The 20,357-nt window shown below is 35.0% G+C and overlaps 1 pseudogene; it reads right to left on the bottom strand.

The window, feature by feature from the left end:
- Positions 1-769: 769 nt before the first annotated feature.
- LOC142631696 (MLO-like protein 1) lies at positions 770-19,961 on the bottom strand (annotated as a pseudogene).
- Between the last annotated feature and the right edge of the window lie 396 nt (positions 19,962-20,357).

Here is a 20,357-nt window from a genome sequence, read left to right as displayed (position 1 = left end):
GTTTGGCATGACGCCACAATTTTCCAAAAAATAAATTCTCTTGTTCAAGTTCTATATAGACAATTAAGTTACTTCTAAAAATTTCTCAAAAAAAAAAAAGAAAAAGAGTTACTTCTATGAATAAATTAATGAACATTAGGCCTAGACAACAAAATAGCCCATATATTCATGCTTAAAATTTCTTAATGGAGAGTGCTATTTATAAAGGAAAAAATATAGCATCCTTTTTCATTTTCCAACATGAGACTAAAAAGAAGCCTTTCTCCCAAAACAAGAATTCTCCGTTACAAATATAAAATTGTATTAACAAAAGATGTAGCTCATGTCTCATATTTATTAGATTTTGATACTGCTGATATGGTATTATTTGATATTAAATACCTTCACTAATTCTACACTTGCAGTTGTAGACCATCTATTTTACTTGTATCTATGTTGTTGGGTTGAAATGACTTTCAATTTTGTTTTTGAATAATTGGATTTCTTGAAAACGAAGCACTTGAATTTGCTTATATATCGGTCTGGATCTTGAAAGTTGAAACATCCTGTTCTTGTGTGAAAGAACGGTGATATAGAGATTATAGCCAATAGTTAATAGGGACGTTGTGTTGTCGTATTGTAAACTTTTTCTAGATGTAAGCACTTGATATTTGGTTGAGTTTTGTTATTTGTTTGTTTGTTTGTTAGCAGAGTTTCTTTTTTTGAATGAGTACTCTTTGAATATAATGGAAAGCGAAAATTTTCACATTAAATAACTACTAATGACTTTTCTTCATAAAATAATTCCACTTGATAATATATCAAGGTATTTAGTTCTGGTTGCTAGCAAACGATTCTATTGAACTTAGTACTTAACTACTTACATCAAAATTATATAATCATTTTACACATCATCATCATCATTACCATACAAGAAATAAAATCAATAAACCAACTATGTATTATGCATTTGAACAATTTTAATAAATATGTAGCATATATCAAAACACAACTATTTCCTAACCTCACCTGAACTGCAACTAGCGAAAAAGACTGGCTAACTGCCAAGAGTTTTGATTGAGACTATGATGCCCTCAGCTATGTCCATCGTTCAGAGTTGCAGCTACAATCTCTCCTGCATTGCCTTCTTCCATTGCAGATGCTTCACTCATCTGAATTGCCATAGGAGTAGTTTCTTTTGGATTCATTTGGCTAGATGCATGAGTAGTAGAACCCGGAGTAGTAGTCGTAGTAGTAGTCGTCGAGCCATTAGAAGCCTTTCTCAAACCCTTGTTCTTTTTGGCCTTTCGAGCCCAACCAACAAGCCCTTCTTGTATGTGTTCTTCAAATATAGCCTTTTTATATGAACTTCCCATCTACATTTTAAGGAATTCAGCAATCTTCATTAGCCTAAAACCCCAACATTATATGAATTGATCATAAAGAAGGTGAATTCTTAGTGATGATCCAACTAACCTGTGTGACAATTACATACAGTGGTAGGGTACTATAACTGCAGACGAACTGAATGAATGCCCTATGAATAAAAATTGGCATTTAACATCAGATTTTGTTCATCAATAGAAACACAAGGTTTCAAAAATAGAATAATTAATATCACTGTTTTACCCTATAACAAGTCTTGGGATGATATAACCGATTTCTCCCATCATGCATGAGTCAAATCCATATTGAACCTGCAACATATCGAAACATCGTAGAAATTCAATCCATAGTTTTCATTTCAGATTTCTGTGTCATTAGTATCTAATGAATACTAAATTTCAATTGTTTTACCCATATCCAAAAGAAGAATGCTAGTTCAAATGAATTTTGAAACAGGATGAAATGAATCAGCAAGAGAACAATCCGGGGCCTATGGAACCAGAAATGATTGTCTGAAGGTTGAACTACCAAATCACCTGCAATTGCTACATGTTTCTCGGCAACCTCATGGGCCAACTGAATAATTACATGCTCCAACTTAGTGCCCACAGCAAGTAGAAGCTGTTTAAAATAAAATAAATATCAATGCTATGGCCCTTACACTACAAGTTATCTAGGACATTTAAGAGATGAACTTGTCATTTGATGATTTGAGCAGACAAATGCACAATTATTATGAATCATTTATTTTATTTTTATTTACAACTAAAAAGCATGGTAAGTTAAACAAAAGTATGGAAAAGACACTAGAACACATTTATCTTAAGAAGCTGAAAAGCCCGAAATCCATATACTCAATTTGACAGTATAGATAACATGTAGCTGCTAGGTGCATGGTCGACCGATGAGGAACATATCATAAAGAGGTATACAAATTCTATGGCCAATCTTCCTTCTAGGGTAGAAATTGCACACACTCAACATTGAACAATGTAAGTCATTTAAATAGTTCATGCAATCTTCCTTATATTTTTGACACACCACACACGCACACAAGCATGTGTAAGGATGATGAAATGGATTGAAACTAAAGGGTACAGAATTTATTGACAACATAGTTGTGCAATCTAATTCATATGGACATAAAAAAATGCCATACCAATATCTCTAACAGATTTATATTTGTAAATACTAGTATACAAGTATTATTAATGAAACATGGAATAACATCCTTCTTGACATCTTCATTATTGGCACATGTTCCATTTGTCCTAAACAGTCAGATATAATGAAAACAAGCTTTTGCTTGTGTATAGCAACAGTTTGAAGTCAAATGGATGAAGGATCAACTTAACATCAATGACGTCAATTTTAGGAATTTTCTTGCTTTTTCTCATATAGAATTTTATTTAAAAATAAATTTAGTTGACTTGGATAATTAGATAAGGTGGAAATTATGATCTCTATAAATTACTAAGTTTAACATGATAGAAACTAGTAATATGCTTGCAAAAATACAGCTTAATATAATTATTATCTTTCACAGGTTCCTTTTTAGGGAGAATGAGCATGTATAAACCAAATTCTTGACCAAAAAATATCTTATACCACTGAGAGCTCTTTGAATTGCTGCAAGCACCTACAAGATGGTAAGACTCCTTTAATAGAGCCTAAGCTTGGGTGAAATGTAGCAATGCTTAATTGCAGCTACAAGAGCTGTTTAGGATTAGATCCTAGATAAGCATGTCAAGATTTTGAGGGGACATATGATGGTTTCTATGAACTGACGATCTAGGACTCCATTTTATATTTGGCAACCATAATTTTTCCTTGATCTACACTAGGTGAAAAACTGTAACATTCAGCTTTAAAATATTACAATCTCCTTGTGATAGGTTAGAAGTGTTCAAAGGAAGAACTAGATACCAACTGTCAATGACACTGCTTTATTAGGTCATAAACCAAATATATATAACATCTCACATACAAAAGTCACCTTGTATCAAATTTAACTCAGAAAATGCAGTTAGTGTAAGACTGGCTAGTTCCTTCTAATCCAACACCATAAAAAAAACAAAAACAAAAAAGAAACGCATACGCATAATCTGTCATGTGAGCTAGTGGGCATCAATATTTATATTCTAGGGTGAACTAGTGCAGAAACGAACTTTGCTGGACTTTCTCTTCCGGTACGAACAGAAAACAAAAATAGGCAATCCAGTTGTTCTTAGATGGTATAATCTTCACAAAATAGTGACTAATCGAATTGCATAACTATATAAGCAATTTAACAGGAAAACTATGACGTAGAACTTACAATGAAGGGTATGAATGAAATCCAGAAGTATGCATGCCGACCTGCAAGAAAAGTCAGAATACATGATGCATTGGAGATAATGATCTTCATGTAGCTGAGCCTAGAACAGAGACAAGAACTATGGCATTATATGTTATGGTCATATTTTCAATGTTATTAGCTAATCTTTTGACAAAACACACTTTCCTTGTAATTTGGTATATTTAAGATGGGTTTAATATATCAAGAAGTATGTTGATCAAACATATCAAGTGGTATCTTTGAAGTCATAAAGATTAATCCAATAAACAAATAAAGAAAAATTGTTTCATTAAGTTTCGATAGAAGCTCGATAAATATTTCTATTGAGGTAAAATGAAGAAGGTTGATGCAAGCTTGATCTATTGAGAATTACAATTTCAGAATTTCCAAATCTAAAATTTGGCCCATGTTGAATTATTTGATTAGGGTTTCTTTTTTCACAACCCTAGTCATATATAAGGTATATTTTAAAAACCATCATATACAGATATAGAGACCTAGAATTTATATACTTTGTGTGAAACTACTGCGTTTGTACGCCATAGGGTTTTGTAACCAAGTGCTTCTCGATCTTCATCATTTATGAAATGGAGAACTTTGCAGCCAACAACAATCATTCAAGTTGTTGGAGTTAGTCATGTACTAGGATCTGTGCAAAGGAGTTAGTCACAGATTGAAGATTTGTGCAAAAAAAAGAAAGAAGGCTACTACAAGATCAAGTTCAATTGAGTATTGAAGCAAAGATTCAACTGTAGGTTGGTATTTTGGGATAGGCCAAAGTAGTGGTAAGATTCCTTTTACTTGTAATTACTTGATTATTGTTTAGTGGATTCTTAAGAATGGTGATCTTAAATTCACCCGATGGGGTTTTATTTGCGAAAAGTTTTCCTCATTTGTCAACAAATCATCGTGTCAATTTAATTTCCACTATGTTTAGTTTATTTGGTAATTTGTTGGTGCCTCCACAATTTGCATGTAATTTGACCTAATTAATCAACTTGAAAAATTGAATTAACTAACTAGGGTCAAGCTATCTTAACCCAACAAGTGGTATCAGAGTAGGCATACTCTAATTAGGTTTTAATCTTTGCTATGTGATCCATTGACCCCTATTGTTATGGATCATGGACAATTGTTGATCATACCTCTTCTTTTTTATGGTACGCATAAGAGTTTTTTTTGCAGTTTTTAGATGAAAAGTTCTAGTTGGCTGTCGAGGTTGGATGGAGCAAACCTACTGATTCACTTGCGTCTTGGGATAATGACAAGATCAAAGTTACAAATTTCAACGGTAGAGCGTTGAATGCCTTGTTTAGTGCTATGACTAACAAGGAGTTTAAGAAGATCAAAGAGGCTTTGAGGACCTTCCTTCTAAGGAGAAAGTGCGAACTTGTCTTTGTATGGCAACCATTAAAAAAAGATAATGACCTTCGGTTTATTGGATTCCGGGCCGGATGGATCCAGTGCATAATTCATAGGGGGTCTTGATTATCAACAAAATTTCTGCCAACTAGTTTCTCTTCCTGCTGTCCTCGTGAGGTAGAGCTACTGCAGATATTAGGGGCTTCATTAACCGAAGGCTATTTTCCAATAGCGAAATATTCCGGTTGTTGAAGAACAGGAGCTTAGGGATTGTTATCAAGTTCAAGCTCTTTGCCCCGTGGACCATCTTCAATGGTTTGCATGTAAGTAGCAGCAACATCTGAATCACAAAGGCTAACTTCAGTGGTAGAAGCCCTGACTTACTTAAAAGCTTCTGGATTGGATGGGTCATTAGCATGAAAAAAAATCGGAGCATTATTTGAACCTTTAGCCACACCAGCATTCACCTCAGTAGGTGCATTTTGAACAGTAGCCGCATTATCAGTAGCAGGCATCGTTTTAGTGGTAGGCCCTGCCCGTATTAGTAGCATTGGTTCTTGGAACATAGGTCATTCTTGTTGTGCTAACTACTTAGAGAGACTCTTTAGGAGTCAAATTATCTGCTTCGACTTGCCTGCAAATGAAGCGTGGACAATTCTTCAAAACACCTATGAAGACACCAAAGCTGTGAAAGATTCCAAGCTTCAAAGGCTTACCATGAGCTTTGAAGAAATCAGGATGGATGAAGAGGAGACATTCTATGAATTCTATGCCAAGCTCAAGGACATAGTGAATCCTACCTTTAATTTAGGTGAAAATATTCCCGAGTCTAAAATTGTGAGAAAAATCCTCAATTCTCCAAGAGTGGTTTCATGCTAAGATCACCGCTATTGAAAAGTCAATGGATATTGACGCTATTCTTTTGACGGAGTTGATTGGGAATTTGCAAACCCACAAATTAGTTTTAGTAAGGATTGGCAAGGGAAGCAAGAGCAAGAATATGGGTCTAAAAGCCAAGAATGATGAAGAAGATGAGTCATCTGAAGATGAGAACTCAAAGTTCAAATCTTACATGTTGGAAAATTTAGACCCCAGTTGATAGAATTAACAAGTTTTAAATCCAATGTGTTAATTAGATTTATTATGCATAAAATTTGTTAAAGCAAACAAACATCAATATCATGTCAAAACTAAGTGCAGCGGAAAAATAAATAAGACAAGATACGATGACTCAGGAAAACCAATGAAACCAACCAGTTTCACAGTAAAAAACCTGGGGGAAAACCTTCCCGAAAAGCAATCCACTATAGTAAAAAGAAGTTTCAGATCTAGTACAAAACTTTTGTCCCTAAACTCTACAATCCCCGTAGATGAACTCACAACAGAAACCTTCTACCGCTTCAGAACCTCTGAACTCTTCAATATATGAACGCACCCTTTGATGCACGGATCCCAGTACGTGACTCACTCACCAACTTGAGAAAGAAGAATGTTGGCTGCAAAGTTCTTCACTTCATCAATAATGAAGATTAAGAAGCACTTGGTTACAAAACCCTAAGGCGCAAAGACGCAATAACTTCTTTTTGAGAAAATAAGGCTTCGGTCACCTTTTTCATATGTTCTCTTTGTATTCTCTTACGTGATGACCTTTAAAATATGTTTTATATATGTCTAGGATTGTGAGAAAAGAAACCCTACACAAATACAAAAGCTTGGCCCAAAAATCAGATCTGAAAATTCTGATTTTCCTAACCCCGATAGATAACATCTGTCGAGCCTCATTAAACCTCGATAGATAGCTATCCGTCGAACAGCTGTCAAGCAGCTGTCCACCAAGTGTCCAGCTTTAGTAAACACCTTTTCTTCACTTGTTTTTTGGTCCAATCTTTATGGCTTTAATACTAGACTTGAACAACATGTTTTTTGAAGTATTAAACACATCCTAGATCAATCCAAATACAAGTAAAGTGCGTTTTGTCAAAAGATTAGTCAACTACATAAAATATGTCCTTAACATTACATTACCAGACAATTCAAGAAGTTCATCAAGAATGCAAATGTCAAAGCAAATGACAAGGATCACAAACAGCTTGGATTTTCACAATTCAAGTCTTAAGATAAATTCAAGAGAGAATCCAAAGAAGGTGGACAAAGTAACAACATTCCAACTTGTCCAAAATGCTATGGGTGTCAAGGGTACGAACACATGAAGCAAGAATTTCCTACCTATCTCAAGTCAATTGGCAAGAGCAAAGCCCTAGATTCCACCTTGAGTGAGACTGGACCAAAAGCAGACTCAAAGGATAGTGATCAAGAAGGGATAGTCAGCGCCTTCACAGCTACTATTGATTTATCCAAGGAGTCCAAAGAAATGGTTGATGAGGAAGAAGATCTGATGGGGTCCAAATTTGAAGAGATAGATGAAAAAGATGATATCCACATTGCCTACTCAAAGCTGTACAAGAACTCTGAGAAGCATGAAAAGCTTTATAGGCTAGCCACAAGGAAACTGAGTGAAGTGAAGTTGGAATGAGAAGAACTCTCCACTGAAGTTGATGAAGCAAATTAAACTATTGGAGCATTGAGGTTTGAAAACAACCTCCTGGCTGAAAAGACCAAAAAACTGGATGCTAAGTTGTTTCAGGTGAGAACTCTATTGGAAAGAACTTCAAGTGCTAAGTTGGATGAAATGCTGAATTTCCAAAAAGCTGCAGCTGATATATCTGGTCTAGGATATGATCACTCTCTCGCTTCTTATAGTACTTCTTCTAGTGCTTTTGTTAGGACATATGTGGATCATGTCAAGAACATATGTCATTTAGAATTGGCTAATCCTTTGACAAACACATTTTACTTGTAATTGGGTAGATCTAGGATGTGTTTAATACTGCAAGGAGCAAGAGTTCAAGTCCAAGTATTAAAGCCATGCAAATCTATCCAAGAATCAAGTGAAGAAGTGTTGTTCTTTAAAACTCGATAGATAGCTTGACAGATGTATCTATCAAGATTTAAAATGTGAAGCTCGACAGATAGGCTCGACAGTTGTATCTATTGAGAATAACAAAAATTAGTTTTTCAAATTAGTTTTTCACACATATCCAAGCTGTGTGTTTAGGTTTTCTTTTCTCAAAAACCTAGACATAAATAAGAATTATTTTAAAGGCCGTAATAAGGTTGTTGCACGTGTTGGTGCAACCATATTGTAATCGGAGACAATTTGCCCTAGTTAATCTTTCTCTTGAAGAAGCTTATGCGTTTATACACTGTAGGGTTTTGTAACCAATGAGTTTCTTGATCTTTATTGTGTGGATGAACTGAAGAACTTTGTAGCTAACATCCTTCTCAAGTTGGTGTGTTAGTCACGTACTAGGATTCGTGCTTCGATTGGTTAGTTACGTATTAGGAGCTATGCATCGAAAGGAGAGATTGTCGCTACATTACAGATCCAATTGTGTATTGGGGTAAGGGTTCAACTATAGGTTGGTAGAAGGTACTGAGATTCCTTTAGTTGTAACCGCTTGTTTTGATAATAATGAATTCTCAGGAGTGGTGACCTTAAATTCACTTGGTGAGGTTTTGCCTCGGAGGTTTTTCTCATTCGTAAACAAATCACCGTGTCAAATTTATTTTCCGTTGTATTTAACTTAGTTGGTGATTTGTTTGTGCTACCACGCGTATTGCATGCTAAATTGACTTAATCAATTTACTTGGCTAATTAATTGATTAATTTATCCAAGGGGTCAATACATTTGTAACAACCCAAGGAAAAACGCTAGCCACATCTGCGCTATACCTCAAAAGGACTAGTCACAATTGAGACTCTTTGTAGTTGTTAATAAAGCTCAGATCTACCCAATAAATACCCGATGTGGGACTCATCACACACTCACACACATCACACAATCAATCAAATTAGGGCATCACAATCTCCCCCACTTAAATCCCTAATGTCCTCGTTAAGGCCCACTTTGTGGAGTAGTGTCTCCAAGCCCACACGGGGTTACCAGGTTGGTTCTAATACCATATGTAACGACCCAAAGAAAAGCGTTAGCCATATCTACTCTATACCTCAAAATGACTAGTCACAATTGAGGCTCCTTGTAGTTGTTAATAAAGCCTAGATCTACCTAATAAATACCCGATGTGGGACTCATCACACACTCACACATATCACACAATCAATCAAATTGGAACATCACAATCTCCCCCACTTAAATCTCTAACGTCCTCATTAGGGCCCACTTTGTGGGGATAGTGTCTTTGAGCCCACACGGGGTTACCGAGTCGGCTCTGATACCATATGTAACGACCCAAGGAAAAGCGCTAGTCACATCTGTGCTATACCTTAAAAGGACTAGTCACAATTAAGGCTCCTTGTAGTTGTTAATAAAGCCTAGATCTACCTAGTAAATACTCGATGTGGGGCTCATCACACACCCACACACATCCCATAATCAATCAAATTGGGATATCACAACATTCTTGACCTATCAGCTTTGAATAATATTGTGTTTGTTTCTCCTGCTTCCAATTGTAAACCTAAGATAATTGAGCCCAAAATTGAAAAATGTAAGTGAGGTTAAGCATGATAAAGGTAAATCCATTATGGGAGCACCCCCAAAGTTGTTAAAGAAACTAAACAGAATACTTATCACTCCACTAATAAGAAATCTCAACCAAAGAAACCTCATTTTTGTCATCACTGTGGAGCATCAGGACATACTTGTCCAAATTGTTATAAGTGACTTGCCAACTCAACAAAGCAACAATGTGTTATCTTTGGAGGCCAAAATCAACTTCAAAACTCTTTGGCTCCTCGTAGGGAATTCTTAAAGGCTATCATGTTCTTGACAAACTTCAATGGGTTTAATCCTCCCTCATATTCTACTATTCAGAGGCCTCAGAACAGGAAAGTTTTATCTCCTTGCAAGACTCCTATGAGCATCTTCATGCACAACTATGCAATGTGAGCTTGTAGCTTGTTATATGATTTGTATGATTTGGTTAATCTTTTGTTATTCATATCTTTATCACTCTTTTTTACGGGAATGACTAAAAAATCCTAAGAGGAAGGCATAAATTATGATCTCACCACTAAAATTCATCAATCATAAAACATCTGAATACGCCGTGCTCGGTAAGGTGTAGCACTTGTACAGCAAGAAAAGGACGTTTGGCTTACATAAGTGGATATTTCTTTTCTCTCTCCTTTATGCCCATACATGGTATGCCATTATATGCTTTAAAGAAAAATATGCAAAGAAATTGAAAAGCAAAAAGAATCAAAATGTTTTTATATATGACTGCAAGCGTGTTTCTAGAACGTGTAGGAGTAATATGATGTATCTTAAAGGTGATAGTCCCCATTTAACAGTTATGATTGTGTGTGAAGGTATTTGATTCTCTTATATCATTATCTTCATATGATGAGACACTTATGCTTTCTTGAAAAAGTTTCACACATAACACGCATACTCTTTGCTATTCTTAATACTATTGTACATGTACAATGTGATTTGGTCATCACAAGGAATACATGTGATTGTATAAGCTTACTAACCTATCTTAACTTGTTTTTGAAAATAAAATTTGTTAAACCTGTTTAGTGTGTGTTTTGATCTAGGAATGCTTTGCATCTAGAGTTGTTAATGTGTTTAAGTGCTTATCTTGGTTGCATTCATCTCATGTGGTTTTTCCTCCTTGAAAAACCTTATTTTTGTCTGCTCAATAGAAGCTCAATACCTCTCAACACAAGTCTTTTCTATTGAAGTTTTTTAGGTTTTTCTCGACACCTCTCAATAGATTGTCTGATCCATCGAGCCAATTTTCTGAACTCTCTGTTTGCTCGATAGATATCTCAACACCTCCTCGATCAATTGAAGTTTTTGGTCGTCAATACCTTCTCGATACCTCTTGATCTATCGAGATGCCTAATTCAATATATACTCAAGGGTAAACCCAATTTTGTTCAAACTCAAACATCTCGAAACTTCTATCTTATCTCTCGACCCAAAACTCTCTTTTTCACCAAAATCTTTCGCCTCTTCAAGTTTTCAACCTATTCCAAGCTCAAACTTGTTGGTAAGTGTTCTTTTTCTCTTCTTTTTCTCTTTCCTCATGCATTTCATGCATCTCAAACCTAGGTTTTTTTATTTTGTTGGGATATTTGGGGGGTTTTTGTGCTTTTGCTAAAAATTTTGGGTTGGGTTTTGTTGAGTTGATCTCACATAAACATGTATTGCATTCTCTAGCATTATAATCATGTTTTCATGCATTCTAAGTTGTGTGCTTGATTAAAAAATTTTGAGTGTTGTAGTTTCAATTAAGTTCATGCCCATGATGCAATTTCTTTTAAACGAAACATGTTTATGCATTCTCATGCATTGCTCATCTTTTCTTTTTTCATTCCTAAGCAACTCTTTTGCTGTGTTTCTTTCTTGTTGATCTCTCCTCTAGTCTCTCTAATATGGCACCTAGGAAGTATATTCCTTCGAAGAACCCGATATCTCATCATGGTTCTTCATCTTATTCTTCTCTTCCTTCTATTCCCATTCGAGACAAGTTCTGTGATTTAAAATCCCAAAAGGATTTTGATGAGAACTTCTGTGATAAGGGGATTCACTCGAAACATCATGTCATTCTATCTGATTTTTCAAACACATCTCTTCTCAATGCATTTAGCTCTCAAGGTTGTGAATCACTTTGCAAGAAACCCTTGAGGTGTCCAAGCATGTTTATATAGAAGTTCTACTCCAACATACATGCTATCGATACCTCTGTTTCTTAGTTTACTACAGTATTTAGAGGAACACGTATCGTAGTCACCTCGAAGCTCATTTTCAAGGTACTGCATGTCTCTAGGGTAGTTTGTCCAGACTATCCTATTCATCCTTGTCTTCACTCTATCTCTAAAGACGAGTTGGCCACATGATTCTGTGAGTAAGATATGGTGTGGGGTGATCTTCTAAACTTCACCACACATGACTTTGCTAAGGGTCCAAGGATCCTTAATATAGTGATGACCTTTGTTCTCACTTCACGGTCTCACTATAATACTATCACTAAGTCTCATGCTCATTTTATTTTCTCTCTCTTAGAGGGTCTTTCTATAGACTTTCCCTCACATATGATAATATCTATGATAGATATCTATCAAGACACAGCCACACGTGATAAGCTAATTTTTTTTCCTTCAACTATCACACGCATTCTCACCCATCTGCATATTCCTATCCCTTCAGCCTCTTTCTTCTCTGTTATGGGTGTTATTAGTCAGGAGTCTATCAGAGGAGTGATACATAACTGGCTGCTAAGGCCAAGCGACCTCGTATAGAGTCTACCCCTGCTCAGCAGGAGAAGGCTACCTTTTGTGTTGCTGAGGATTGTCTGCTCCATCTTCTTCTTCTAGAGTAGGGGTCACTCTTGTTGCCATCATGGATCAGCTTCAGCTCATGCTTGTTGATTTTGGTTGTCATCTTGACCATCTTTTTGATGAGATGTGTTAAATGAACACCAAGATTAGACGCATCGCTCACCGCTAGTCACGCCATGGTGGTTTCGCTCCTTCTCCTTCACTCAAGCCTGTTGAGGAGTCTTCTGATGGTGGAGATGATGAGAGAGATGATACTTCTAGCTCCACCCATGATGATGAGATGAATGATTCTCAATGATCCACCCTTTGTCACTCGTGACAAAAAGGGGGAGTAGTTGTGATGATGAAAGTAGTCATGATGTCAGAGGGAGAGCTAGTATAGTGATAGGGAGAGAATGTTTTGAGATATGTAGTGAAGTTTTTGTTGTATAGTTCTCATTACATGTACCTTGGTCATGTGACCTTTTACATACATTGTACTTCTTCTTTCTATATATATGGTGATGATGTATGTGTTTCACTTTTATCTCACATGTATTATTTCTTTTATCTTTTTATGCACATATTTCTTCTTTTATATAACTTGTCTACATTTCACACTTAATGCCTTGATGGATCTTGTTTAAGTATTTCAGCCAAGACTGGTTGCAAGTCTTTCATGCCACAATCTCTCTTCTTGCAAAGTTTTTCAAGAGTTCATAGTAGTAGTTTGACTTATGTACTTTTGTGTAACAGTTATAGAGATTGTTGTTTTAGACTTCTCTCATAATTATGCTTGTGGTTTTGTCATGGATTGCCAAAAGGGAAGATTGTTAGGATCATATTTTCAACCAAGCTTGACTTCCTTGTGGGCTCAATTCATGTATTATATTTTATTTTATTCTTTCAAGCATGGCCCAAGCCCATGCGACTTATGAAAGAAATTGAGGAAATGTGGTTTGGAAGGTATGGATCGTTTCCTTTCGGGCCTTTTGCATGAGCCTAGCCCCTACGTGCTACCAAGTGGGCAAGGGACACTGGTAGCACCTCTAACTCATGAAGGAGGTCTTATACCCAAAATTTTCACCTTAAAAGAGCCTTTATGCTTTGCCTAACTATGGCCTAACCTTTTTACTTTATCATTTTTTGGCCTAAAACATATAGTTGACCCTAAGTGGCTAGCTCCTTGTCTACTGCAACAACCAAATGTAGACTCCAAGGGCCTGCCATGTCTAGGAAACATCAGCCCATGAATTTAAGCCACTTCACTTCCCAAATTATGCAAAAAGCAAGCCAACCCTCTTATCCAATTAAAAACAACTCTGACCATAACTTGTTTGACTAAGACCTTGGGGTTCAAAGCCTCTTCTATTGACCAAAAACTTGTCACTTAGAACACCCCAAACTCCATACTAAAGGCCCCAATTAGATTCAAAATAGAGGAATCACGTTTTCTCCATAGAGCTGAAACTTGAGAGCAAAAGCCCAATGAGCCGTGAAACATTCTCACAATTTTGAACCTTAGGGGTGCAAATATGGATACAGGGGAACCTTCCCTTTCTTCCTCACAACATCTCTCAATTTCCTCTTCTTGCTGGCTGTGGGTCAAACGTTCAGATCTGTTATGTTTTTATGCTTTTACTGCACTTTTGTTATTAGCATTTTAATTCTCTCTTGTCAAAGCACCATTAGCCTTCTGTTTATTATACTTTTGGAATTTTGGGCTTGATTCTCCACAATAAACACTTCTATAGAACCCAAGGGGAGATTTGGGCCGTTCTCGCATTTTCGGCCCTTGTCGCAAAAACGTCCCCAACAACTTATAATTGGATAGATCTAAGATGGATTTAATATATCAAGAAGTTTGTTGATCAAACATGTCAAGTGGTATCTTTGAATTCATGAAAATTTATCCAAGAAACAAGTGATGAAAAAAAGTTTCATTAAGTCTCGACAAAAGCTCGACAGATACTGCTATCGAGGTTAAATGAAGAAGCTCGACACAAGCTCAATCTATCGAGAATTACAATTTCAGAATTTCTAAATCTGAAATTCGACCCATGCTAAATTATTCGATTAAGGTTTCTTTTCTCACAACCCTAATCGCATATAATGCATATTTTAGAAGCCATCATATACAAATATAGAGACCTAGAATTCGTATACTCTATGTGGAGTTACTGCGTTTGTACGCCATAGGGTTTTGTAACCAAATGCTTTCTGATCTTCATCATTTATGAAATGAAGAACTTTGCAACCAACAACAATCATTCAAGTTGCTGGGGTTAGTCACGTTCTACGATCTGTATAAAGGAGTTAGTCAAAGATTAGAGATTTGTGCAACAAAAGAAAAAATGCTACTACAAGGTCAAGTCCAATTGGGTATTGGAGCAAAGGTTAGGTTGATATTTTCAGATAGGCCAGGGTAGTGGTAAGATTCCTTATACTTGTAACTTCTTGATTATTGATTAGTGAATTCTTGAGAGTGGTGATCTTAAATTCACGTAGTGGGGTTTTTCCTTGCGAAAAGTTTTTCTCATTTGTTAACAAATCATCATGTCAATTTAATTTTCGTTGCATATAGTTTATTTGGTAATTTGTTAGTGCCTTCATAATTTGTATGTAATTTGACCTAATTAATCAACTTGAGTAATTGAATTAATTAACCGGAGCCAAGCTATCTTAACCCATTGTTATAATCATTGGAACTTAGAAATTTTGATGACTAATTCATGGAACATGATGTTACTTTCAATATTAGTTAGATTTAGAAATGTGAGCCAAATGGATAAGAATTTGAAACCTCTGCAACAAAAATTTCTACACCATTTTCAGAACCTGGGTCAGAATAGAAAATATGTGTTGCTAAGGATGGCCTTATGGCATTCAGCTATGTGCAAAAAACCTGTTACACTTTGTTAACAAGAGAGAGACAGAGCGCTTACCAGACACATTCAGCACCAAGAAAATGACCACAAATAACCAAAGATACCAACTGCAATTAATGAAATTAGAATTTAGTAGGATCTATCAGATTAGAAAGTACTTAGCGCACGCAGAGCTAGTACAATATGATACACGGAAAATAGAAGTACTACCATTTTTCAAACAAAACAGGCTAAGCATAAGCACAAACCTTCAAACCTTCTAAGTCAGTAATTTTTATTGGTTTAACCTTATAAGATGTACTCCACATTAGGAATAATAAAGCTCAAAATATATAAAATAAGATAATGAGTGCACTTGGATTGTCTTTGATAATTGTGACTAACCTTATTCCAACGACTTTCCTGAAATCAGCTTCAAGGGTACGAATCATGTACTTGTGGAAATTAAACTGTGGGTTTCCTCTGCAATGAGTCTATAGTAAAGAAAGATATATTAAAAATCAGAAAGATTATCTAGTGACGTAAAAAGTAATGGGGTTTTGAAAAAAAAAAAAGAATAATAAATTGAATAAATATAGAACTTTATATAACTTACCATGATGAAGCCTAGTCGCAATGTCAGATAATCTGTTTTTGTCACAGACCCATAAAATTGCTTGAAAAATGAATGCTGAAAATGATGATGTAAAAATAAATCATTTGTTTGTAATAGTAGAGAAGAAAACATTAGTGTATATTAATATTGTTGTAACTTCCCAATTCTAATGTCCAATAGAAGTCAGGCAAGCACCCCAGAAATGATTTCTATTTTATATTTATTCTGCCTGTAGAAGTGATTCTAATGTCATAACTGAAATATTTTATTCTAGATTATCAAATAAACTGCACAGGAAAGCTGATCTGCAACATTTAAATTTAAGTGAAATCATTTTCTGCTAATCTCTTTTTTTTTTCTTTTTTTTTGGTCTTGAAACTAACCTTTTCCTATGCATTTCAGGCTTGTTAATATTTGAGTAGTACTTGGGTTTTTTTTTTAAAATAAAAAAATTACGTGTAGTCTGGCATAAAAGAAGAGTTAAGAGATAGTGATTTTTCTTTTTCCTGATATTTATAAAACAAGAAACCTGGAATACAGTTGAAAACTATTAAGTTATGAATCTTATAGTAAGCCAACTTTTAATCAAACAAATTTAACATGGAAATGGTTGGTATGGACACTCTGTAATTTTTCACTAATTTAATCAGTGAAATTTATATTCCCAAGAAGAGAGACCGAGCAACCATAATGAAATGAATTCTCTCCATCATGAAAAACTATTGATAAGTATGATCATTACATTATCCTTATCAAAAACATTGATGAACCAAATTATTAGCAGTTGTAATCATAGTTGGTATTAGTTGTCAAACAGGCATATTGACTTGATTAAAAAGGCTTCCATAACTTACCACCCACCCTGACAAAGCTGAATCTTTGCCAATACCCAGAAAGCGATTCCGGATAAAATCATGATCTTGGACTTGTGTAAAGTTCGTTTTCAGAACTGCAAATACAATATTTTCGTGAGAAAAGATGTAAACAACAGCAAGTAGTTGTTGGCTATTAAAAAAAATGCACACACTTTAGGGTGAACGTTGAAATTTCAGTCCATTGTGAAAAGTTCCGAGTACGTAACTCAATTCTATGCCATTCAGTCCAAAAGAAGCGAGGTAAGGAATAAATGTATTTTATGATCTGGGATTCAACATAAGGAAACATAACACAGGAAAGTACGTAGATTTAAACTTTTAATGAGCAATTGAGCATTACCTTCTTCTGGATCGTTTTCCTTTTTTGAGATAGAATCCTCCCAATGTTTCCATAGACATATCTACACCCTCAAAACATATTATAGAAAAATTGACACTAAGGTTAATGAATAAGAACTCTTGGTTATAATTAAAAAGAAAAAAAAATTGACAAATAATTATAAGAATAGGGACAATTAACCTTTACTCCTCCGAAAAGAATAGTTAGAGCACAGAAAGTCACATGCACAACAGCCAACACAAAGATAAATATGTGAAGATGATGCAGTGCAGTAGGAGATAACACTGGGACCTTTCCCTGTAAAAATGATGTAAAGAAAGCAAAAAACTAATAAGATATTTCATAATATAAATGCATGCACGTGCAACCTTAGTTAACAAATTAGATTTTAATTGCATTCCTAGAACATTCTTTGAAGACCTTAGTAACTTTATATATGATGCTGACTTCAGTTATGCATGCTTATTAGTTATAACCCACAAAGGTCTCAACCGGAAAGAAATTTTAAAAATTACGTAATTCTGTCTACACTAGAGGATGTTGATCTATTCAATTTCAAAACAGTGAAGAGTATAAATATTTTGTTTGTATTAACAATTTAACATTAGCTGAAAATTTTTGTAATGCAGGCTAGTGTAATTTAACTAAGCAAAGATTAAACGACCAATTTTTTAGAAACATCTTTTTGGCTCTTTGGAACACCAAAAAACTCTTCAATAAGAATATATGGGATGCATCATCTAAGGATATTTAGAATTTAGTCTGAAAATGCACCCTGGCTAGTAAGAAATATTGGTGAAGTCATATCCAAAATCATCAGTCAAACATGTCTGCTTGAAACCTTATCCATGACTAGAACCTCAATATTTTCTGAAAATTTAATGATTTATATAAGTTAAGTAGTTGTATCCTTGCTGTTACATTGGCAATGCATATCAGAAGAAATTTGGTACTTCCTCAGGTAAGAAATACTCTTATCTATAGAAGCTAAGTTCAATTAACTTGTGTGCAGGAAAAAGAAGGTAATTCAGGACAAGCTAACTTGTGCAATTTACTCTCTTTTAATGATCACGTTGGTTATATGTGTGCTATACCTATAAACAATTGCGTTATTGTATCTTCTGGAGTTTGATTTTTACAGACTTAACTTGAATGTTTTAAAGCTAGAACTCGCATGTGCTCATTAACCATCCTTCCCCGGGAGGCGGATTTCATAATAGCTGAAATCTCCAAGTTTAAAACACAAGCATTATAACCTTGGTTGGTTCTCAAATCTTATTTATACCAAGCTAACTTAATTAACAATACTGGGGATTACATGTTCTAATTCTGCACCTAATATAAAGATCATTGATGGTAAATGTGATAATAACTATTTTTTCCGTAAAATCATCCACATGAAATAGATAATGTAAATTTTGTCTGGCAGAAATGAGAGAGGGAGTAAAGTGTCAATCCAATCAAAATGATCCTTTATGTTTCAAAATCGGATTGAATTAAGATGATAGAAACAACTGATGAGGAATCATGAAAGTAGAAAGTCAAAAGTCAAATGTAAGATTCCAAATATGTGAGATTTCAAACAATTCACCCTGCACGTTGATTTAACGTACAAGTTGAAGAGCAAATGCATTTGCAACCTATGCAAGTGCTTGAGAGATCTGACTGAAAGATTCCACCAATCAATAAAATATTTGTTCTTTTAAGACTTCAAAAATTATATATTATTTCAAGTCAAGTCATGTGATGATTAAAAAAATTCTCTTTACTTTTTTATTATAAAAATATATATACTGCCCTTTTTCCCCCCAGTAATTAAACAGTACTCAATACCCTGCAAACTAAAATACAAAAATAGTTTTAATGCATTAATATGATAAAGTAAACTAAATCCACTAAAATTTGATTCCTTGTGATATATTCGTATCTACTTTGATTAAAATAAACAACAAAATTAATCAATCACCAATAGCCAAAATAGTAACATTGATAGAAGCCCTGATTGATGTCAAGTTCTAAAATTTAGAAAGAGAAAAAGTTTTTAAGTACCCCCATCTCGGCACAATAATCTGTGGAAGTAGTTGTTGCCTCGGCGAGGAGGCGACCGGGAATAAAAGAAGTGAACAAGGTTTGGAAATGGGAGTAGTAGAAGCAGAAGATGCATCTTTTAATTTACAAGGCAACCACTCTTTGGCTAAGTTCTCGGATATGCAAAGTTTTTCAATCCGTGATTGAAACACTGCGAGTAACAGTGATATGAACCCCAACAACATCAACTCTGCATTCATTCACACCATAAAATGATATTGATCAGGCACACCCAGAATATATCCATCTCTCTAGATATGTATGTATATATGAATGTAAGTTATAGAGAGAGTGGTGACCTTCTTTGATCTTCTGTAAGGCCTGAAAGAGAGGCTTCTGGTTCTTTTTCTTGAGATACTGCAAATTAAAAGAGAGTCAATTAGGGGATGTTGTTACTATTGTTTAAACAATATTTTTCAGTGTTAAACAATATTACACGTATTTTTATAAAACAACGACATTACTATAAATCTGTTACCAAAGTAGTTTTAAGACTAAGAAAATTGAAAATGATATATGGATGCAGAAAAGAGATTGACATGCCTTGCCGGTGTAGTGAAGGAGACGTTCGGCGACGAGAGAGATGGCGACAATAACAGTGCACACAGAAGCAACAACCCATGTTGGGGTGTACTCCAAAGTTAGACCTTCTTCTACCATGTCTCTGTGTCTCTCTTAACCAAAATTAAAATGATGATATAGTGCACTCTCACTTAATCAGTTCTAACATCAACTCCAAACAAATGAAAAACTCAACACAAACACATGTTACATATATATGTATATATATATATATATATATATATATATATATATATATATATATATATATTTTGCTGGTTCCCAAACCCTCCCCACTCCTAAAAAGTAAGTAACCATGAATCTCACCAAACTCTCAAAAGACTTTTTTTGACACTGGCAATGGAAACGCGCGTTTTTTGTAGCCAGCGTTTTTTGTAGTGCGCTTAGAAGTTATTGTGTGGACAATTATCATTAGAAGGATCTGTTCCCAACTTTCCTGTCTGTTACGTTCTCACCTCTCTCAAACGGACTTCGCATAGTTCACTTGAAAAAGAAATGCATATTATATTCCTGCATGAACATGAACACTGTTTTTCCTTTTAACTCGTTTTTTCCATTTTCTTTATTTATTGT

The sequence above is a fragment of the Castanea sativa genome, chromosome 4 (genome assembly GCF_040712315.1).
Source record: "Castanea sativa cultivar Marrone di Chiusa Pesio chromosome 4, ASM4071231v1".
Lineage (NCBI taxonomy): Eukaryota > Viridiplantae > Streptophyta > Magnoliopsida > Fagales > Fagaceae > Castanea > Castanea sativa.
Note: the sequence above shows the minus strand (reverse complement) of the source record. Positions and strands in the feature narration are given on the sequence as shown.